Source organism: Lepisosteus oculatus, chromosome 14 (assembly GCF_040954835.1).
Source record: "Lepisosteus oculatus isolate fLepOcu1 chromosome 14, fLepOcu1.hap2, whole genome shotgun sequence".
Lineage (NCBI taxonomy): Eukaryota > Metazoa > Chordata > Actinopteri > Semionotiformes > Lepisosteidae > Lepisosteus > Lepisosteus oculatus.
Window position 1 is genome coordinate 30,768,912 of NC_090709.1, and position 23,191 is coordinate 30,792,102.

Below are 23,191 nucleotides of genomic sequence, written 5' to 3' on the forward strand. Positions count from 1 at the left end.
GAACATTTAGAGGAGCTCAATTGCATTTATGAATTGCATAGTGATATTATTTCTTTCCGTTTAAATACTTCAGTCAAAAATGTAGAGAAGGTGCTCCTGTTTTCACCATTATAAGAACTGTGATGCACCAGTAATATTTACTCTCACAAAAGTATTGTAATTGTATTGTTCTGTTCTGTAACAATCTTGAGTGACACAAACCTTCTGTTTTACTGCACTACACTTCTCCAGAGGCCAGTTCAGCACACAAGGATCCTCAGTCAAACAAACACTGCAATCGCTTGATAAACGCCATTTCTCATCCTTTCTCTTAGTGTCGGTGCTACTATTGTATGCAAAGGAGGCGACTTGACAATGAAATCTTAAAGAGAGTCTTCATGAAGGTGTGCGTCGGCAAGCTGGGCAATTGACTGGGCTTGTGAAGAAACCAATCTCATTCAACAACCATACAAATTGCACAGCTTAAGGCACATGAAGCGAAATCTGTGAGCTGATTGACACAAAACAATGTCACTTCACATTATTTGCAAAGTTGTTTTGCTTGTCTGACCACCTCTTCCTACTTCACAGTGAGCACATATATTTCAGTTTCTTTTCCCCATGTGGAGATGTATCCACTGCCAAAACTGCTGTCTGATTATTTAAATTATCTGTAAAACTGTTACATGACTTCATCTAATTGTAAATTTATAAGACGGTCTATGAGACATTTGTTAGAGTAGCTGAATCCCAGGGCTCGTATGGAATCACACACAGACGGGTCTTCTGTGTGATCTGAGTCCCACTGCCCAGAGCTACAGACTGGTCAAATGGTCACTATTGTAGACACGACCATCGGACCATCGGCTACAAATAATCAATATACTGATCATAGTGTCACTACTGGTGTTTATTACATAAATACTATATATAAATAATAAGATAATTCCACACTCATATGTGTTATAAAACATTTATAAACATTTTGGGAGGCTGACATACAGTAAAGAAAGTAATACTGAAGGGCTGGAAGTCCTGGAAAGCGTTAATAGAACCTTCTTGCTTTCAACCTGGAACAGAGCCCACAACTGCCAGATCAGTGACCCCTGAGCCCAGTTCACAGAGAGGAGAACCAGGAGGTCTTTTATGTCTCTAAGAGGGCTGGGAGGAAGGATAAAAGGGGGAAATGTGACATGAGTCCAGGCTGTTCTGTCTGATATTGTTCATGTAGCAGCACTGATTGTCTGAATATCTTCTAGTTCTGGATTGTGAGGATAGAGAGCAGTACGGAGTTGAGATCCTGTCTGAGTGTGAGTCTGAGCTGTGAATCTGACTGAGAAGAGAATAATGATTTTTTATTCTGCCTGAGAATTTTTCCTGAGAATTTTTCTTCTTTTCCAAGTGGTGTTACATCCCCTTCAGATACTCTACACAGACTGCCAGAGAGAAGAGGAGCGAGAGATGGACAGATAAGAGCACACACAGCAAGAGACACATACGTCTTGATTTACTTTGAAGCAAGTGTTCATTTCTTTTCTGGAACAATTTGTTTCTGAACTTCAAGAAATTCATACAACTTCTGAAAGATAAAATACAAATCTTGCTTCTCAGGACAGAAGAAATGCTTACAAAAAATGCCAGTGATTTTTCTCCTTTTAACGAAAAGTGGAGAAAAACAACAGCAGTGCAACTCCGTCGGCTTGATTTAGCTTAATACAAGTATTCACTTCCTTTTCTGTAGATTACAGCCTGCGAAAGATGAAATGAACTTCTTGGTTACTCCTGGTCAGTGCAGAAGAAATACTGCCAGCTGGCAAGAAAATGACAGTATTTTATTTTCTTTTACTACAAACATGTGAGTTGTGAAAAGCAACGGGAATGTGTCCCTGTGCAGCTGTTAAACAAAGGGCTGGTGGGTCAAACGTACTCAGGGATGTGCTTCAGATTGTGATGATGTAAACAAAATCTCCGCTAAAAATCGAAGGGATTTCTTCGCAAACCCTCTTGAATGTGGCAGGAAATCTTCGTGTTTTACTCGTGTGCAACTACAACAAGTAAACAAATAAGTACCTAAGTCAATGTCCAAGAAAACCATCTTCACGTGTGGAATTTTTCTTTAACTGGCTGTTGGGAGAATTCATTTATACACCCGTTGTATCCTTAGCAAAAATATTTTAAAATTAGAACACAGATTTGTTGGAGAACTTGACAATCCTTGACAATCATTATTAAATGAGCATTATACAAATGTGCGTTGATATTTTTAATATGTACCTTAATTGTAATATATATACATAATTGCTTTGATATGGATGTTCATTTGAAGGAATTGAGGAAACTATGAAGGATCGCAGAACAACCAAAGATACATTTGGGCATCTGCTATTGGTAAAGATGAAAGAGTACCTTAAGTGTGAAGCTTTCATACACACGAGAGAAAAAAAAACAGTTTTAATGCACTTCATTAAACTGATGGTATGCTTATCAATCGTGCATAAAGTGTACATAGCAGAGGATGGTTTCGATCCATCGACCTCTGGGTTATGGGCCCAGCACGCTTCCGCTGCGCCACTCTGCTGACAGCTGTTATAATGTGATTCAACACAACTGCTCTATCTTTGCTTTCTAAAAGTGCGCCCGAGATGAAAAGTCTAAACGGTAAACGCAGACGTCACTTTGAGCACTTGGTCTTTTATAGCACAAATCATCACCCGCTGCTCTACATGGGCGTGTCTTCAATATCGTTGAGAACCAAACCTTCTGCTTTCCGAGGCAACTGATTCTTTCGTCGTTAATTCCCAAATCTTCAATGAGAATCAGTGAAACGAAAATCAAACACATGTACACACTCGCGTCCTAACCTGAAAGAAAAATCTACACCCACTTTATAATACTGAAAATGATTCAGGAAGTACAGCAAAGTTCTAAAACCAGCGAATGCATCTGCATACAGTACATAAAATGTCAATTTTTCAAAAGTAAAATCTTCAGCTTTGAAAGATTACCATCCATATATTTTCGTTTTTCTCTTTTTTTTACATAACACGCTTTCGAGAAACAAACTGTCTTTTAATTAAGGTTTCATTAGAAAATGTGTATCTTGGTTTGCCAAGTTAAAATCGGCACATCCCAGTGCGCAAAAGATGTAGAATATACGACTATTGAACGCATACCACACGAGTAACTGTGCTCCGTAACTGGTCTAGAATGAAATTGATTATATGTTTATTATACATAAATGGTTGTAGTTTATTATACGGATAAATTTAGAAGACTACTATACATATATAGTTAAAGGTCTATTATACATCAAAGAAAGATTTTTATAGGTGTAGAAACTAGTAAATAAAGCCAATGATTTATTTTAGAAATTTATTCTTAAAATATACAACTATTCACACCTGAAAAATATGTAGTTCAAATTATACATTATATACAATATTGTAATCAACAAATGTCTAACCATCATAAAAAACACAACTAGTAAACTTCAGTTACAAATTCTAGTAACATGGCAATATATATATATAGTAATGACAAACACAAACTAATTACATGAACACGCTAATATTTAACTCAAAACCACATTTCGAAACTTCTTTATTTCCACGAAAATATTATTAATGTAGCACAAACGCTACTTTCTAATAAAGACAGAAAGAAACTATTTGTTTTGTGTCTCATGGTGATCCTCCTCTCGATACTAATGAAATGTTTAATATGATCCCTCGAGAAAAAAAAGGAGTCAATTTCCGCCTGGAATGATTGATGGCCCATCAAACATTTTGTAATATCCCTGGAAGTTTATACAGTAGAATCCTGGTTCGTGGCTTAAATTCAAGGTAAACAAGACTAAGGAAACGAGTTGGAAACTTGATGTCGAAGTGGGATTTAAATCACCCGGAACATTTCACTACATTGGGCAGTATGTGCTAGGGAGCATTGCTTGACGTCCCTTCGATAGCTCAGTTGGTAGAGCGGAGGACTGTAGTGGAGTCAGTAGGGAATCCTTAGGTCGCTGGTTCGATTCCGGCTCGAAGGAAGGTGCTTTTTGTGTACTTTAATCAAAGAGTTAAAAAAGCGAATCTGTTTCATTCAGACATTTATCAAAACTTCAATAAACGACGAAGTAGAGGTTCCTGTTCCGAATTCAGCCCACGTCTGATTGTCTTGTTTTGGCCAAGATCCGATCTTTGAATTAAGGGACTACTCTGTCTGCTTTGTAATTCAAAAATACATACAAATGTCAAGTTTTTTGTAGATATAAAGGTGTTCTCTGTTTTCAAAGAATAGGTACTTAATTGGCATAATGATTTGGTATTGGTTTTGTATCGTTGTATTATGAAGTTTGTGCTTTCTGTGTTTTTATTGTATTGTGAACTTATTTTTTAAACAAATGCTTACAAAGGCAAACACGGCACACATCTGTTTATACCAGTGGTGAATTGTACATTTGTACAAGCTACTGTGCACTTCTGGGAGTATAACAGGTTCGATATAAAGTGGCAAAAATATAAAAGGGGAATATACCCCAGACTGCGTGTAAGCTCTCGTTGTGACTGTTGTTTTATTTTTAGATAAAAATGGCGTACTGTGCACGAAATGTTGCAGAAACACAATTTGATATTTTAATAATTATTATTTTAATAATTTGATCAAATTGAGGCCCAGGATCCAAATCTTCAGTTCTGATTTTTTTAAGTGATATCTTTCCTTCCTGTCGTGGAAGTCACACGATGTGAGCAATTGTTTTTTTTACGTTGCGATCCAAAGATCCTCAGGCGCACTGTAACCAAACCAGGATCGATTCTGCTCGGAGCCGGACTGAGCTCATTCTCACTCCCTGTGCTAAAAACAGAATTAGCTCTTCCCCGAACATCGTCTACAGCTGCTGGATGGTGCTCTGCGTCTTACTGCTCCGGCAATTACTTTGACGAAAGACAGATCACTTGTGCGCTTTTAACCTTCTCGCAGCTACAGCTATAGCCCTGAAAAAAGCATTAGCTTTATCAGTTTTTACATTAATCTATTTTGAATCAAAGTTTGATATTTTTTTATTTTTTATTGCATTTTACATTACAATAATAATTATTATTATTATTATTACGCACACTTATATAGCGCTGTTCTGGATACTCCACTCAATGCGCTTTACAGGTAATGGGGACTCCCCTCCACCACCACCATTCTCCTGAATGATCACAGAGAGTCAGGACCTCGGTTTTACGTCTCAGCCGAAGGACGGCACCTGTTTACAGTTTAGTGTCCCCTTCATTGTACTGGGGTATTAGGACCCGCATGGACCGCAGGGTGTGCGTCAAGCGACAGAAACCAGACGTGTGTCGGGCTCGGCTGCGAGCAGGACAATGACATCACAGGGACAAAGTAGAGGAAATCAAAAGGGTTCTATAAAAGACCTATGTAAGCTGTTGGTTTGCAGTCTGGACTCTAAATCCTCCGATCCGATTTTAAATCTCTCTAATACCTGAGCTGCGGCTTCTTCCGAGTATTTATTCGTATACTTATTATGTGTAAGTGTATAGATGAAACCTTTCATATATTGTTCAGTTTAAATCAAAATGCTTTACTAATACAAGAGAGAAGTATAGTATGAAGGATGTGACAAATCTATGATTTCTTGGAACAAAACGGTTTTTATTTGCATTCGAAATGAAGCGGAATTTTAGCGGGACACACAAACCCTTTGTCCTTTTTAGAGTTTTTAGAGTGAACAGACATAAATGTAGAAAACGTGTTTTTTAGCACTACAATAGCAGGGTCAGTGGCATAATGAATAACGCGTCAGGCCTCGCGTCAGAAAATTATAAGTTGGACTGCCGTCTGGCTTGTTGCGTTTATACCACTTACGTTGTTTTATATAAATGAACTCCACCTGAAAGCTATAGAAAACACTTTGGGTAAGTTGTCTGCAGCCTCATGCGAATTTCGACAACTTACCCAAAACACTGTACTGTCTGGAGATCAGCTCCAGCTCTGAACTCAATTGCAATGAAAAACCATGCGTAACAAAACTGGAGAACAGCTGAACTTGTGTTCAGTTCGGTGATGAGGGATCAGAACTGTCCTTGTTGTAATTAGCACGAACTGCACAGACTCTGAATCAGACCATGTCAATTAGTCTGATTAATGTAGGACACGTTAATGTAGAATTATTAAAAGGTTTATTAGTTAGTTAGTTCAAGTTTACCCACCTGAACTAATGTAGAATTATTACTTGGTCTGTCTCTTGTTTGTATATAAATGAATGACTCTGACAACTTAATGTTAGTTTTTAATTTAGTTTTACGATGTAGGTCAGGCGTTGACATATGCACGAGTATATGAAATGTCTCACTCCTGATTCAACTCATGTTCTATAGGAGATTGGCGATTCCTCCTGTTTCTCATACAACCATATCAGAACAGAAGCCGTTTCACCCAACTCTGATTCAAGATCGACTTGCATCTTTATCCCTTTTTTGTTCGTGATCATTATTTTCTTTAGTTATGATCAATATTGAACTTTTTCTAAATGAAATGACAATAATCAAACATGCAGGCAGATTTTTGAAAAGTATTCGGAATTGACAGGGTGCCCCTTTGGAACAATCGTCAGAAATTGTGAGAAAATGAAAGTTATGTAAGCTCTCACACAAAGCATTGAAGATTGGAATCTGAGTGTAAAAAAGTTACCCGTCTCCCAATGATAGGCAGGGATACACACCATGACTCGAATAGACTCAGCGAACTTTAACACCTATGATATTACGAGTGCTTTGCACGTGTTGAATTTCAAGAAGGAACTACTACAACAGTTGTGGACATAATTCAATACCACGGCAAAGTCCAATGCCGGCAACATCTGAGAAAATAATGTTCACTCATGGAATTTGGTCTTTGAATGGCTGGCGGGAAAATTCATTTATACTCCTGTTGCACCCTCAGCTGAAACATGTTAAAAAAACAACGCAGATTTGTTGCAGAACCTGACAAGAATTATTGGGTTAGCACTGTATGTATTCTTGTATATTTACTTTAATTTTAATATAAATGTAAACATGCATGCTGTATAAGCTATTGTAATTTTAAAATATGTTAGCTGAGGATGCGAAGGGGGCTATTATACCTTGTGAAACACACAAGGAACTGTAAAAAAGGCTGTTATTTGAATAAAATTGGCGATCACAAGAAAACCACAATTTATGTGGTATTATCATCAATATCCTTCAAAATCTACGTTCAAATGAAGGATTTGAAGAAACTATGAAAAAAGCAACAGTAATAGCAGAGGATTTTGATTTTTGCTCTTCAAGTCAGCAGATCACCGTAGAGTTGCACCCCTACAAACAGCACAAAGGATGAATCCCACCACCTTCATTATTGCTGTGTTTGTGCCAGTGAAAGTAGCGTTTGTGTTATTGAAAGCATCTCGGAAGATGAAGGTGCAGTCACTTCCACATGTCATGATATCATTAGATCTGACGACAAGAGCTGAAGCCCCCCCTAGTCCAAGCCAGCAATGTGAAGATGGGTATGGAGGAAGGTAGTGTGGCTGAGTGGTCTAAGGTACTGGATTTAGGCTCCAGTCTCTCTGGGGGCGTGGGTTTGAATCCCACTGCTGCCAAATATTAATGTTTTAAGACCTGCAATACAATCAGTAAAAGCGCTTTTTGTTAGGCTGCGGGAGGTGTTTAGAGATAGACTTTCTAAAAGACAGGCTTAACATCAAGGCAGAAAAAATATTTTTTCTCAATAGAAATTCTCTTTGGCACGTTCAGCTTTATGTAGGGAACAACGTCTGCCGAGATCACTTTTGAGGCAGTGCACATGATAGTGTACCGGCAAGTACATTTAATATTGGCTGTGGTGGTGAGCTGCTTTTGTCTGTGAAACTTTTAATTCTTCACGCCGAATCGTTGGCAGGGGTAAAGCTTATTAAATCTTTGAACATAGCGCTCCATCAGAAATACTTTGTTCGTGATCAAAAGAGATCAGAGGATTAACTTCATGGATTCACATAGCATACCTTACAGGAAAGATTTAAAAGGGGAATTGATTGTGCTTCCTGATGTTGTTCCTGTCGTTTCTTTGGATACAGAGGTGAATGTTCTGCTAGAGTATCCACTGGGTGAGCTTTATCAATCAGCTCGGAGAGGTCATCAGTGCTCTGTCTCTGGAAAATAATCAGCACTGTCGTTTTTCCCTGTGCTGTCTTTTAAAACATATAAGATCACGAGTTTACAGATTTCTCCAAATAACAACTATACATTTTAACCCAGCGGTTAGCATTCCTTCAATCCAATAGTTTTACTCCGGGTAAAAAGCAGCGAAATATATAGAGAGATTATATTCAAATATTTCAACGTTCTTATTGGATTACCTGTATGGAGATATCGCTCAGAATTCCTAATATGATTTTGAGTTCAGTTTTGCTTTACTACTTTCAGAGTCTTTTATTGACCTTGCTGAAGCAGAGAAGTGACATAATCACAAATGCGACTTACCTGTGCTACTGTTTTTGGTTAATAATGATTATTGCAAGGAAAAAAAAACAGCTCCTTGCATTAAGAGCAAGAGCAACCAACACGCTCGCTTGTTGAGTTGGGTTTTTTTTCCGTGGTGCTCTTCCTCAGATGTAAAGTTATTTGGCGAGCAAGGACCTCTGAGAAGGAGCCTGAATCCATCAAGAACTCAGAAATTCTAATATCGCACTACTGTCTTGTGTACAGAGATCTGCTTCTTCCTTTTTGAGTGTTTTGGTGTTTAAGAGCACGCTTCCTACCTCGAATGTTAGTTTCAGGAGATGTGCTACTGGATAAATGATTATCTTGAAAAGGTTTGGGGATGCACTGGCCGGGATTAAAACCCGGCTCAATTATTTGGAAGTCACCTGTACTACCAACACACTTCTAAGAAGCACCCGCACATTTTCGCAATCCTCTCTCTCACCTACAAAGTTATGAAGACACAGACAACCAATGAAAACTAATTTGATTCACCCAAGGCTTCACTCTTCTGTTGTGATGTTGTTTTAATTAGTGTTAGCTGTGATGAGGTATTGTTTCTGTCTCTTAAAGTTTAAGACTCTGCTCCTTTCTTCCTGGTATAGAAAAAAACATGTTCCATCTTTGTTTACAAACACCACTGTAAATTATTTGTCCATCTCTAAAGCCTGTGTGTATTGACAAGGCAATTCAAAAGCACATATTAAATAAGAACACGATCCTTCTTGTTACCATTCCCGTGGTTGGAGCGTTGTTTCGCCCTTTAACGTTCTTCTACAATATTTACAGACGGCTTTATCACTGGAGTTGTGTGCATCGGTCCATGAACATCAACTGTACTGCTGTTTTTCTATGCGTAATTTAATCGCAAGCACTTAAAAGATGCAAAAAGATTTCAAAGAAAACATAATTGAAAGACAGTCGAGTAAGGAGGTAGAAAAACGTTCTCCCCCGTTGAAGAATCAACCACCGTCGCCCATGTGACTGGATATAAAAATAAATTATTCATTTCAATTATTCATGAAGGGTGGATTGTGGTCAGTGAACATATGCACATCTTTAAGTCAGTTCCACCATCTGTGCCATAGGGGATGTAGTTCAATGGTTTTCATGTATGAAGTTCCGAGTTCAATCCCTGGCATCACCAGATGTCTTACATTATTGTGCTCACATCGCAATCTTCTGTTGAGTGAGAACTCTTTGCTCGTGTTCATAGAGAGACAGGTTTACACATTTAAACTCAGTCACACACGAAGTGCTACAGTGTTGCTCTGCTGTTTTAAATGTACCTCCAAAGCATTTTGTTCTGTTAACTACCAAATGATTTGAACTAATTTTACATCATATTCAGGAAATCCAGAGAAGGTCATCAGACTTTTAGTGGCTGTTGAAGAAAACACCTGTTGAATCTCACCAGGGATTTCTTGAGAGATCATTCAGCAAGCGAGTTAACAGGGGTTAACGTAGAGAGTGGCGGAGGTGGGATGTCAGGGCTTGACGTCACTGCTTTATTCAAAGAGTGGAGGGGTGGGTGTCAGGGCTATATGACAGTGCTTTCCGCAGAGAGTGGTGGGGGTGGGATGTCAGGGCCATATGACACTGCTTTACACAGAGAATGGAGGAGGAGGGATGTCAGGGCCTGAAAACACAGCTTAACGCAGAGAGTGGAGGGGTGGTGTCAGGGCCATACGACACTTCTTTACACAGAGAGTGGTGGGGGTGGGATGTCAGGGCCATATGACACTGCTTTATACAGAGAGTGGCGGGGGTGGGATGTCAGGGCCTGAAGATACTGCTTTACGCAGAGAGTGGCGGAGGTGGGATGTCAGGGTGGGATGTCAGAACAGGTACTGGTTACAGGATCTCTAAAAAAGGAAATAAAGACTGAAATCAGATCCGACCCACCATGCTGCCACGGTGACGGTGCACTGCCCAGTGAAAGTGGCAGCCTGTCCCTGGACTGTGGGAAACTGGAGCACCTGGAGGAAACCCCCACAGACCAGGGAGAGAACATGCAAACTCCACACAGACAGCACCCACACCCCAGGTCCAGCACTGTGAAGCATGCCCGACGATGCGGAAGGGCTTTTACAAATGAGTGTGTAACTCACACTGGTGCCCAGGATGGCCTGCTACCGGAACGCAACCTAATTTTCTTAATGCAGTTTGTTCGAAGCGGTTTGCAGGAGCTGGAGGTGAGGACTGAGCTGGGGTCCAGTGTGCAAGAGTGACTACTGATGTCGTGTGTGTGTGTGTGTGTGTGTGTGTGTGTGTGTGTGTGTCTGGATCATTGTGAGCGCCGTCAGGTTTGTGTATTTGTTTAAACAAGAGGACGTGTCTGTGCGGGTCTGACTCTGTGTGAGGGTGCAGCTCTAACTGTTCGCGCGCGGGCCTGTCTATCTCTCGACAATGCATGAGGGGCTAAATCTGCCTCTGAGAAACTGACTTTTCAGAAGAAAAATCTATGAAAAGGCACGGCCTGGCCCTCTTCTCTTGCTCCCGACGTATAAGACACTGGGGGATGAAGCTGGTGTCTTCAGCTGTAACCCTAGCTATTTATGCAAACAGCTCTTTTATGAAAAGCAGCTCTAGGCCTAGACAAGAGGAACAGATAAAACAAATCTTAGATTTATGGCTTATTCAAAGCAGACTGAGCGCTGCTATACTGTATGTAGGAGTCAGAGATGAAGAATGAGCTATTTAAGGAAATCAGGAGTGTGAGAGAGGGAGTGTGTGTTTTTCCTCCCAATAGAGAAGGCTTGTGGTTCTTTCTGCTTTTCTGCACAGGCTGCCAACATAAGTACGTGTTGGGTTCTTGGTTTGAATGCTCGAGTTGTCAGGCTGGCGTTTTTTGTTCCTATTGGAGCCCATAATTGTGAACAAGGCGCTTGAGGACGTCTCTGTGCAGGTGTGCGTTTGTAATGACGTGTGTGCGCATCTCTGTAGCGGATGTTTCAGTAAAAAAACGCATTTAAAACATTCAACCTTTTCATGTTCCTAATATTCTTTCATTCTTCACAATAATAACTAAGGTTGCTGCTGGAAGAGGTGTTAGTGGGGCCACCAGGGGGAACTCTCACCCTGTGGCCCATGTGGGTCCTAATGCCCCAGTATAGTGACGGGGACACTGGAAAAACTGTAAACAGGTGCCGTCCTTCAGATGAGACGTAAAACCGAGGTCCTGACTCTCTGTGGTCATTAAAAATCCCGGGGTGTTTCTCGAAAAGAGTAGGGGTTTTACCCCAGTGTCCTGGCCAAATTTCCCATTGACCCTTACCAATCATGGCCTCCTAATAACCCCCATTTATGAATTGGCTTCATTACTCTGCTCTCCTCCCCACTCATAGCTGGTGTGTGGGGAGCGTTCTGGTGCACTATGGCTGCCGTCCCATCATCCAGGTGGATGCTGCACATTTGTGGTGGTGGAGGGGAGTCCCCATGTCCTGCAAAGCGCTTTGAGTGGAGTGTCCAGAAAAGCACTATATAAGTGTAAGCAATTATTATTCATTATAATGTAATAAGTCCATTATTTCTCACCCCTCCATTGCAAGGCATACACAACACAAACACCAGGAACAATTATCTCAGAAGTGAATTGCAAATGTATTGAGTTGTGATGCAACTGTAACTTGAACCTAACATGACTGTGGCGTGCATTTTTGAAATTGCATTTTCACAGCTGAAATACAAAATGAAGCTGATCGCAGTCCAAACTCAAGGTATTGTTGTAAAACTAAATATTCAACATGTTTCTACCTGTCCCTTTTCAGCTCACTCAGAAGTCCACAGCCTGCAGCCTGGTGCCTCTCTGTCTCCCCCCTCCACACTGCTGGTCCAGTGGAGGTGCTGTTTGATCCTGCACGATCTGTCCGGAATCGTATAGTCTTACTGAGCAGCGCAGGGCTCCCTGGCCCCAGTTACGAACAGTGAGTGTCAGTGCAGAACAGCTCTCTGACACTCCGCTCCCTCACTCCAGCTGATCAGGGCAACTACACAGTGAGGGACCTTAATGGAAGCAGTATCAGCACTGTGATCGTCACTGTGGGTGGTGAGCAGGTCTACAGTAGGATCACTAGAGGGCTCTATATTCTTGACAGAGTGTGTTCTTATATCATCCTCTGTCCTGATTGTCTTTCAGCTCACAGAGACAATGTCACCCTGCAGCCTGAAGCCTCTCTGTCTGTCCCTCTGTTCACTGGAGAGCCAGTGGAGGTGCTGTTTGATCCTGCAGGAGGTGGAAACTGGACCTCAGTGTGTTCTGTCCAGAACAGCACAGCCAGTTGTGTCCCCCAGTACAGTTTTTTTTATTTTTGATGATTAGCCATATGTTGATTACAATATTGTACATAATGTATAATTTGAACTCGATATTTTTCAGGAGTGAATGATTGTATATTTTCAGAATAAATTTCGAAACCAAATTATTGTCCCTCGATCTCTGTCTCTCTCTCGTCCTGCTGTCTGTCTGTCCCTGCCTCTCTGTCTCTCTCTCTTTCAGCCCCGTCTGTCAGTCTGTCTGTCCTTCTCTCTCCTTCCTCTCTCTCTCTCCTTCCGCTCTCTCTCTCGGTTTGTTTGTCCCTCAATCTCAATCTTTCTCTTTGCCTGCTGTCTTTCTGTGCCTTCATCTTTGTGTCTCTCTCTCCTTCCTTTCTGTCTGTCTCTCTGTCTGTCCTGCGTTGTCCCAGCTGGGCCTGTCTCCCCGGCTCTCTGCCTTCAGCTCTGTTCGCCGATGTCCCACCAGCCCGTCTCTCTCTCAGCCTGTCTCTTGACTTGCAGGAGGAAGAGGAGGTGGAGACAGCTCCTCCGGCAGGAGAGAGGAAGAAGGTCAGTGCTGGTCCCACCCTGCCTCCTGTCCTGTCTGTGGTGGAGTTTCGCCATCTTGTCTGTCTTGTCAGCCCTGTCTGTCACTGTCTCTCTCCTCCTCCTCTCTGTGCTGTGGTGTCCAGTCAGTGTGTCTCTCTCCTCCTCCTCTCTGTCCTGTGGTGTCTAGGCAGTGTGTCTCTCTCCTCCTCCTCTTCTCTGTCCTATGGTGTACAGTGGGTCAGTATTAGTGGGCTACACCCAGGCTCACTCACTGCGAGTGTGATCTCAGCAGAGTCTCTGTACTCTTGGGACACTTGACTCACCTGTCTCTCTCTTTCTCTCCCTGTGCTGTCCCTCTCCTGCCCCCTCTCTCCCTACTCGGACTCCAGCTGGAGGAGGTCCAATCACCACCTCCTGTGAGACAGAAGAAAAAGAAAGTGGGTAATGCTCTGATTCTCTCTTTACTCCTGTCCAGTGTCCAGTCAGTGTGTGTGTATGAATCCCTCTCTCTCTCAGTGCAGTGTTCATGTACTGGAGTGTCCAGTCAGTGTGTGTGTATGAACCCCTCTCTCTCTCAGTGCAGTGTTCATGTCCTGGAGTGTCCAGTCCGACTCTTAACGTGACTCTCCTGTCTCTGCTTCAGAAGTGCTGGTGCGTCTTTTTAAAGTCCCTGAGCTGCATGTCGGTGGAGACAGATGATAAGGACGAGCCGATGGAGGCGGCGGAGACCGTGTGTCAGGAGAGGAAGAGCGAGGGAGAGGAGGAGCAGGCTGCCGGGAAGGACAAGAAGAAGAAGAGGAGGTGCAGGTGAGCAGACAGGGGGACGCCGCCCGGTCGTGTCTGTGATTCAAGAAGGAGTCTCCTCTTGCTGTTTGATGTCATGGTGATGTCCGTGTCTGTGTCCCTCACACCTGCAATAACAATATTCTTTCCAGGTTCCTTTCCTGGTTCTGTGCCAGCTAAGATCGGAGTCGCGTTCCCCACCAAGGACTGGACTGGACTGGACTGGACTGGAGCTGAGGGACACCAGACTGGACTGGACTGGAGCCAAGGGACCCCAGACTGTGCTGGACCGAAGCTGAGGGACCCCAGACTGCACTGGACCGGAGCTGAGAGACACCAGACTGGACTGGACTGGAGCTGAGGGACCCCAGACTGTGCTGGACCGAAGCTGAGGGACCCCAGTCTGTGCTGGACCAAAGCTGAGGGACCCCAGTCTGTGCTGGGCCAAAGCTGAGGGACCCCAGTCTGTGCTGGACCGAAGCTGAGGGACTCCAGACTGTGCTGGACCAAAGCTGAGGGGCCCCAGACTGGACTGGACTGGAGCTGAGGGGCCCCAGGCTGTGCTGGACCGAAGCTGAGGGACCCCAGTCTGGACCGAAGCTGAGAGACCCCAGTCTGTGCTGGACCGAAGCTGAGGGACCCCAGTCTGGACTGCACTGGAGCTGAGGGACCCCAGTCTGGACCGAAGCTGAGGGACCCCAGTCTGTGCTGGGCCGAAGCTGAGGGACACCAGTCTGGACCGAAGCTGAGGGACCCCAGTCTGTGCTGGACCGAAGCTGAGGGACCCCAGACTGTGCTGGACCGAAGCTGAGGGACCCCAGACTGGGCTGCACTGGAGCTGAGGGACACCAGACTGGACTGGACTGCACTGGAGCTGAGGGGCCCCATACTGGACTGGACCAGAGCTGAGGGGCCCCAGACTGGACTGGACCGGAGCTGAGGGACCCCAGATCCCAGTCTGGACTGAAGCTGAGGGACCCCAGTCTGGACTGAAGCTGAGGGACCCCAGACCCCAGTCTGGACTGAAGCTGAGGGACCCCAGACTGGACTGTGGAAAACTTTCACATTATCTCCACCTGAGTCCTCAGATCGTCTGCATGACCTTGTATTATTAAGTATTATTTTAAGGTCCTGTGATGATCGTAAGATGGGGGGGGGGTGTCCCTTGACATTAATCTGTATTGTAATTTTTGTTCTTTTGTTAAGCATCATTGAAATGTTTTTTAAAAAAAGCTTTTGTTTTTTTCCCTCCCCCCCCCGAAACGAACGAACAGAGTCTGTCTTTCTCTTTCATCCCGGAGAGTTTGTGGTTGATGGATTGAGGCCGAGAGCCCTCGTTGTCGGCGTGCCACCAGTTAGCGGGGCTAAAGCAGGGGGGGCATCGTGTCCAATACTCCTTGAAACGAGACAGATTTCAAGCCACCTCCGTCTGAAGAGAAGGAAGTTGACCACGAACTCCAGGGTGTCCTAGGAAGCTCTTTAGCCATCGTTTGCCCAGCAGCCATCTCACCCTGCAGCTCCCAGCTAGCAGCCCCCTCCCCACTGGAGCCCAGCAGGTAGAAGCCTGGTCAGTACCTGGAGGGGAGACTCCTGGGAAAAACTGAGGTTGCTGCTGGGAGAGGTGTTAGTAGGGCCAGCAGGGGGCGCTCACCCTGCAGTCTGTGTGGGTCCTGATGCCCCAGTATAGTGACGGGGGACACTGGACTGTAAACAGGCGCCGTCCTTCGGATAAGACGTCAAACCGAGGTCCTGACTCTCTGTGCTCATTAACAATCCCGGGGTGTTTCTGGAGAGGAGTAGGGGTGTTACCCCAGTGTCCTGGCCTGATTCCCCCCCTGGTCTTGACCCATCATGGCCTCCTTATCACCCCCCTCTCTGAACTGGCTCCATCCCTCTGCTCTCCTCCCCACTGAGAGCTGCTGTGTGCTGAGCGGACTGGAGCATCATCCAGGTAGGGGCTGCACACTGTGGGGGCTGGAGGGGATCACCCTGACCTGGGAAGAGCTCTGAGGGGAGGGTCCAGACTTATTAATTATTATTATTATTCGTGCTGCACTGGGCTTCAGTCCTGGCAGTGAGAGGGGGACTCTGTGATCAGTACAGATACTTATGACTGTATAATAATACACGATAGAAATGGAAAACAGGGTAGCGCTGTTATCTCTTCGAAACGTTTTGAACTGCCAGAAGAAGTTTTCACAACCCGGACTCGTGAAGGTACAGGTCTTCTCCCTTTGTCCGGAGTAAGGTGAGAGGTCACCCCCTCGGGGCGCAGTATCCCCGATGCACCCCCCCCACCACCCAAAACGACACACACTTCTGTGACGACTGGGAGACCCCGGTTTGACCAGCCCCTGCGGTGGAGGAAACGACCCGCTGGAGAGAACACGCAGACTCCACACAGAAGGGTCACCTCGGCATTTATTCCAACAGCAAAACAACACCAGAGAGAAACGGTCTCCGAAAGAGAAGCGCACACCGGGAAAAACACGACAGGGTCATTACAAATGGGAATAGGAGTTATTTTTTTATTTTCCGGACGTCAGTTGTATCGTGTCCTGGTGATTTCTCCCGTTTCGAACGGAGTTTAATGTCGCGTTTCTACTTTATTAGAGAGAGGCACTGAACTTTGGGGAACGTGACATCCACCCAGTATTACTAGTAGGTTGATAAATATAAATGTTCTTTTTCCCCCCGTATGATACCTCGCGAAATATAATGATGGCCAACTCCTTAAGTCAAAATTTAAACCCTTCTCACGCTACAAGACAGTCCGTCAACATCACCGCGGCCCAAAGCGCGACCTTCGGTATGACGTTGGCGGAAAAGGGGGTAGGGTAAGTACGTCACAGCCGGGGGAAGCCCCTATCACGTGAGAGGGGTGCGGCGGGCGACGAGCCCCCGGGGGCGAAGAGAAGTTGATTTGCGTGGGGTGTGGAAACACTACACGACCGGGCAAGCGAGCCATTTTTTTTTGTTTTGTTTTTTCCAGAACATCAGAACAACCGCAGAGATGACCATCGATCCACCTCCAGACGTTTCCTTTTTTGTCCTCTTTGGCCTCCAAAATAAAAAAAAAACTGGGATCCATCGCCAAATTAAAACGTCAACCACTTTTCGGGCTTTCGTGCTGTCCATGATGAAACCGTCATGGTTGTGTAAGCATACGTTACGTCACAGACCGGCGGCGCTCGGACGTGAGGAGTGTCGTTACGTTTTTGAAATGGCACGTCAGACAAGATCTCTGACAAGATCTCCGAAAAACCCAAACCTGTAAGATTCAATTTCAATTCAGTTTTTTTATATAGCGCCTTTCACAACAAGAATGCCCCAAGGCCCCGAACAAAGGAGTTGTTCCACACCCCCGCCACCCTCTGTGTACAGTAGAGCCCCCTGTACTGACTGGAGGAGCTCACCCAGCTGTGTCTGGAGAGAAGCCGGGGTATCGGCTTCAACCACAGGGCTGGGCGGCTTGTTCCCCACCCCCATCCCCTTCTGTGTACAGAAGAGCCTCCTGTCCTGACTCCAGTAGGAAATGTCACCTGGAGGCAACACACCGGCTTCTTTTAACAGATCACCTCGGGAATCGGGAACAACGGAGCTGTGTGCGGCCGTCTGTACGGAGGGGTTCAGCGCGGGGGGGCTCCGGGCTCGGGTCTGGACCCGGGGGGGGTGCTGTCTGTGTGGAGTCTGCATGTTCTCCCTGTGTTCTTCGGGTCCAAAGACAGGCTTTTGGGCTAATTGGCTTCTGGGAAAACTGGCCCTGGTGTGTGTGTGTCCTATGATGGAGTGCTGTCCTGTCCAGGGTGTGTGAGTGAATGTGTGTTTGTCATGTGATGGACTGGTTCCTGTCCAGGGTGTGTGAGTGTGTGTGTCTGAGTGTCCTGTGAGGGACTGGTGTCCTATCCAGGTTGTGTGTGTGTGTCCTGTGAGGGACTGGTGTCCTGTTCAGGGTGTGTGAGTGTGTGTGTGTATCCTGTGAGTGACTGGTGTCCTGTCCAGGGTGTGTGAGTGTGTGTGTCCTGTGATGGACTGGTGTCCTATCTAGGGTGTGTGTATGTCCTGTGATGGACTGGTGTCCTGTCCAGGGTGTGTGAGTGAGTGTGTGTGTGTCCTGTGATGGACTGGTGTCCTGTCCAGGGTGTGTGAGTGTGTGTGTCTGTGTGTCCTGTGATGGACAGATGGTACCAAGCCTGGACACCCATGAGACACTGGCTTCCTCAGAAGACTCTCACGGAGGGCACACTGTCCCTAACCCGGGTCCAGAAGAAACTACAGTGATCTATAATTCCTGCGCCTCGGAAGGGTTTATGACGTCTATGTCCGGCGCCCGCGCACGTGGACTGGCGGTTTGGCGTCGCGCTCCGCAGCTCGAGCTTCGGTGCAAGGCAGGGCGGGAGGGAGCCGATGTGGCCTCGGCGCCATCTTTGCTGGTGAGTCAATTGTGACCGTTGCGGTACAACAAACCATCAATCAAGCTTTTCCCACCCCGTCCAGTATTTCTGTCGCGGCCCACGTCCCTTACAATCGACAAACTATAAAAAAAACAGTAGCCCTTCGCAACATTACACGCCATTTTTTTATTTTAAACGTCCGCTAGATACGCAGGTGGCTCGATACCTGTCTTATCCTCGCCGGCGTCTTTATACCGGCAAGTGAATTTTATTTGGGGTCCCTCAGAATTGTGACAGAAATGTCAGTGAACCACAATAAAAAACGAAACTTTTTTTTAAAGGCGGTGAATGGATTTTTTGAGTAACCGTGTAGCGACTAACGTAAGGAAAAAAAAGTTGTCTTTCCCTACGAAGACGTTTTGGTACAGGACTTTCTTTAAATATCAGTTGTCCATAGCGTTTTACAAAAAGTTGATGATGATCTTGGAGATAATTGCAAAGGAAAATTGAGATAACTACTAAAACATTACGTGTGAAACGACAGGACAGAACTTTGAACCCACAAAGAAACAAAGGTATGAAATATTGCCTCGTCATGGGGGGTTGATAATTGTAGTAAGTGTTCCTAATTTTCGTAAAGAAATGTATATTATGGGAGTCACACGTGAGATTTAGTGTATATACGTTTCATATTGTGCATATATACGGGGTTAAAAAGTGGAATGAGTATGATTATAAACTCGTGTGTCCTATAATCAGATAATTTTTGAACAAGCTTTGATTAGACAGGTGAAAAACAACATCAGATCCTTTATTTTAATATATTCTCACGTCTGAATATCAGCTTCTCCCCTCTGGCCAACATTTCAGGGCTCCCAGGTGTAGATCCCAAATTGAAACAAATATTAATTTGTTACCCAGTTAAACAGTTAATAGAAGTGAGTGACCAGGGTAAATAAAGGTGGGTCAGTGTAAACTGTTTATTCTGGACCAGACTTCGTCATGTGTGATATGTCATGACTTCTTATATTAAGTTTTATCTTTATATTTAGTTCTACATGTGTAATAGATGCGATGTGTGTCCATAAAAAGGTTTCTCCAGGGGAAAATCAAGTTCGTTTTAAAACCGTGTTTCCTTTTTAGGGTAGGTTTGCATTCCAAGTGTGGGGTTTTTGCCTTTTTGTATTTTTGCTGAGACAAGTTGCCTTTCTTATACGCGGAGGGATCTGCTCGTGAGATGTCCGCTTGGTCCATTTCTGAGCTCAGTATAAGGTGTAGAAAGCATGACTGTCATCATAACCCGCATCTCACCCAGGTGTGGAATAATGTTGTGACTATTGCTTCAGCAATAACATGCTGATTGCATGTTTCTAGATGGGAATAACAGAGATCTCAACTACTGAGGGGCCTTATTAATAAAGTCTCCACAGCCGAAGCGCTGTGTCTCTTTTCAGCTGGCGATAAACCTTTCCTCGATCCTTTGCGGACTTGTTAAACTGTTCATGATCAGAATAAAAAACGCTCACGCTAATACACAAGCACCCGTGTCTCGCCAAAGCTGACAAATAAACAGACGGACAAGCCGCACTGCACGTGTGAACAGGGGAATGAGCGAGCGCGCGGGGATAGGGCGCCTCCTGCGCTTAAAAGCTTACAGCACCTGGTATTCCCAGGCGGTCTCCCATCCAAGTACTAACCAGGCCCATCCCTGTTTAGCTTCCAAGATCAGACAACAGGCGTGCTCAAGGGGGTGTGGCCGTAAGCGAGAGCAAGGCTCGCTGGCACCCTTCTTATTGAGAGGACAGCTCCGTCACCTCTTTTACGACGCTGCTTTTTTTGCCTTGCGTTTTTCTCTTCCCACGTTCTCTCTCTTCACTGCCTTCGTCCCCGCTCTATTTCACTTCAGCCTTTCACTCTTGCTTCCTTCCAATGAGGACGGAGCTGCGGGAGAAAGGGCGCTATAGAGGATCGCTGTGGAGAGCTGCTGCTGTGCTCTGACATCTGAGCTCTGTGGAAAACGATCTCAATACAATTCTGAAAAACGCGATTCCCCGAATGCCAGCCGAACAAGTCTCCACAGCCGAAGCGCTGTGTCTCTTTTCAGCTGGCGATAAACCTTTCCTCAATCCTTTGCGGACTTGTAAAACTGTTCCTGATCAGAATAAAAAACGCTCACGCTAATAAACAATCACCCGTGTCTCGCCAAAGCTGACAAACAGACGGACAAGCCGCACTGCATGTGTGAACAGCGGAATGAACGAGGGAGCGGGGATAGGGCGCCTCCTGCGCTTAAAAGCTTACAGCACCTGGCATTCCCAGGTGGTCTCCCATCCAAGTACTAACCAGGCCCATCCCTGTTTAGCTTCCGAGATCAGACGAGATCAGGCGTGCTCAAGGGGGTGTGGCCGTAACCAAGAGCAAGGCTCGCTGGCACCCTTCTAATTGAGAGGACAGCTCCGTCACCTCTTTTACGACGCTGCTTTTTTTCCCTTGCGTTTTTCTCTTCTTCCCACGTTCTCTCTCTTCACTGCCATCGTCCCTGCTCTATTTCACTTCAGCCTTTCACTCTTGCTTCCTTCCAATGAGGACGGAGCTGCGGGAGAAAGGGCGCTATAGAGGATCGCTGTGGAGAGCTGCTGCTGTGCTTTGACATCTGAGCTCTGTGGAAAACGATCTCAATACAATTCTGAAAAACGCGACTCTCATAACGCCAGCCGAACAAGTCTCCACAGCCGAAGCGCTGTGTCTCTTTTCAGCTGGCGATAAACCTTTCCTCGATCCTTTGCGGACTTGTAAAACTGTTCCTGATCAGAATAAAAAACGCTCACGCTAATACACAAGCACCCGTGTCTCGCCAAAGCTGACAAATAAACAGACGGACAAGCCGCACTGCACGTGTGAACGGGAATGAGCGAGCGAGCGGGGATAGGGCGCCTCCTGCGCTTAAAAGCTTACAGCACCTGGTATTCCCAGGCGGTCTCCCATCCAAGTACTAACCAGGCCCATCCCTGTTTAGCTTCCGAGATCAGACGTGCTCAAGGGGGTGTGGCCATAAGCGAGAGCAAGGCTCGGTGGCACCCTTCTTATTGAGAGGACAGCTCCGTCACCTCTTTTACGATGCTGCTTTTTTTCCCTTGCGTTTTTCTCTTCTTCCCACGTTCTCTCTCTTCACTGCCTTCGTCCCCGCTCTATTTCACTTCAGCCTTTCACTCTTGCTTCCTTCCAATGAGGACGGAGCTGCGGGAGAAAGGGCGCTATAGAGGATCGCTGTGGAGAGCTGCTGCTGTGCTTTGACATCTGAGCTCTGTGGAAAATGATCTCAATACAATTCTGAAAAACGCGACTCTCCGAACGCCAGCCGAACAAGTCTCCACAGCCGAAGCGCTGTGTCTCTTTTCAGCTGGCGATAAACCTTTCCTCGATCCTTTGCGGACTTGTTAAACTGTTCATGATCAGAATAAAAAACGCTCACGCTAATACACAAGCACCCGTGTCTCGCCAAAGCTGACAAATAAACAGACGGACAAGCCGCACTGCTCGTGTGAACAGGGGAATGAGCGAGCGAGTGGGGATAGGGCGCCTCCTTTGCTTAAAAGCTAACAGCACCTGGTATTCCCAGGCGGTCTCCCATCCAAGTACTAACCAGGCCCATCCCTGTTTAGCTTCCGAGATCAGACGAGATCAGGCGTGCTCAAGGGGGTGTGGCCGTAAGCGAGAGCAAGGCTCGCTGGCACCCTTCTTATTGAGAGGACAGCTCCGTCACCTCTTTTACGACGCTGCTTTTTTCTCTTGCGTTTTTCTCTTCTTCCCACGTTCTCTCTCTTCACTGCCTTCGTCCCCGCTCTATTTCACTTCAGCCTTTCACTCTTGCTTCCTTCCAATGAGGACGGAGCTGCGGGAGAAAGGGCGCTATAGAGGATCGCTGTGGAGAGCTGCTGCTGTGCTTTGACATCTGAGCTCTGTGGAAAACGATCTCAATACAATTCTGAAAAACGCGACTCTCATAACGCCAGCCGAACAAGTCTCCACAGCCGAAGCGCTGTGTCTCTTTTCAGCTGGCGATAAACCTTTCCTCGATCCTTTGCGGACTTGTAAAACTGTTCCTGATCAGAATAAAAAACGCTCACGCTAATACACAAGCACCCGTGTCTCGCCAAAGCTGACAAATAAACAGACGGACAAGCCGCACTGCACGTGTGAACGGGAATGAGCGAGCGAGCGGGGATAGGGCGCCTCCTGCGCTTAAAAGCTTACAGCACCTGGTATTCCCAGGCGGTCTCCCATCCAAGTACTAACCAGGCCCATCCCTGTTTAGCTTCCGAGATCAGACGAGATCAGGCGTGCTCAAGGGGGTGTGGCCGTAAGCGAGAGCAAGGCTCGCTGGCACCCTTCTTATTGAGAGGACAGCTCCGTCACCTCTTTTACGACGCTGCTTTTTTCTCTTGCGTTTTTCTCTTCTTCCCACGTTCTCTCTCTTCACTGCCTTCGTCCCCGCTCTATTTCACTTCAGCCTTTCACTCTTGCTTCCTTCCAATGAGGACGGAGCTGCGGGAGAAAGGGCGCTATAGAGGATCGCTGTGGAGAGCTGCTGCTGTGCTTTGACATCTGAGCTCTGTGGAAAACGATCTCAATACAATTCTGAAAAACGCGACTCTCCGAACGCCAGCCGAACAAGTCTCCACAGCCGAAGCGCTGTGTCTCTTTTCAGCTGGCGATAAACCTTTCCTC

The 23,191-nt window shown here is 45.6% G+C and overlaps 5 non-coding genes and 3 pseudogenes across 5 annotated transcripts; 2 read left to right on the plus strand and 6 right to left on the minus strand.

Annotated features, from left to right (window-relative positions):
• The window catches only part of LOC138242338 (zinc finger protein 850-like), a 1,462,105-nt pseudogene that overhangs the window by 198,819 nt on the left and 1,240,095 nt on the right, over positions 1-23,191 (minus strand).
• Positions 3,934-4,021, plus strand: trnay-gua (transfer RNA tyrosine (anticodon GUA)). The gene is given in 2 exon segments: positions 3,934-3,970; positions 3,986-4,021. It is a non-coding gene; the product is annotated as a tRNA-Tyr (tRNA).
• Positions 7,522-7,603, plus strand: trnal-uag (transfer RNA leucine (anticodon UAG)). The gene has a single exon. It is a non-coding gene; the product is annotated as a tRNA-Leu (tRNA).
• LOC138219128 (5S ribosomal RNA) lies at positions 20,112-20,227 on the minus strand (annotated as a pseudogene).
• Positions 20,758-20,876, minus strand: LOC138217221 (5S ribosomal RNA). The gene has a single exon (XR_011180933.1). It is a non-coding gene; the product is annotated as a 5S ribosomal RNA (ribosomal RNA).
• LOC138219096 (5S ribosomal RNA) lies at positions 21,412-21,520 on the minus strand (annotated as a pseudogene).
• Positions 22,058-22,176, minus strand: LOC138216353 (5S ribosomal RNA). The gene has a single exon (XR_011180064.1). It is a non-coding gene; the product is annotated as a 5S ribosomal RNA (ribosomal RNA).
• LOC138244549 (5S ribosomal RNA) lies at positions 22,711-22,829 on the minus strand. The gene has a single exon (XR_011193164.1). It is a non-coding gene; the product is annotated as a 5S ribosomal RNA (ribosomal RNA).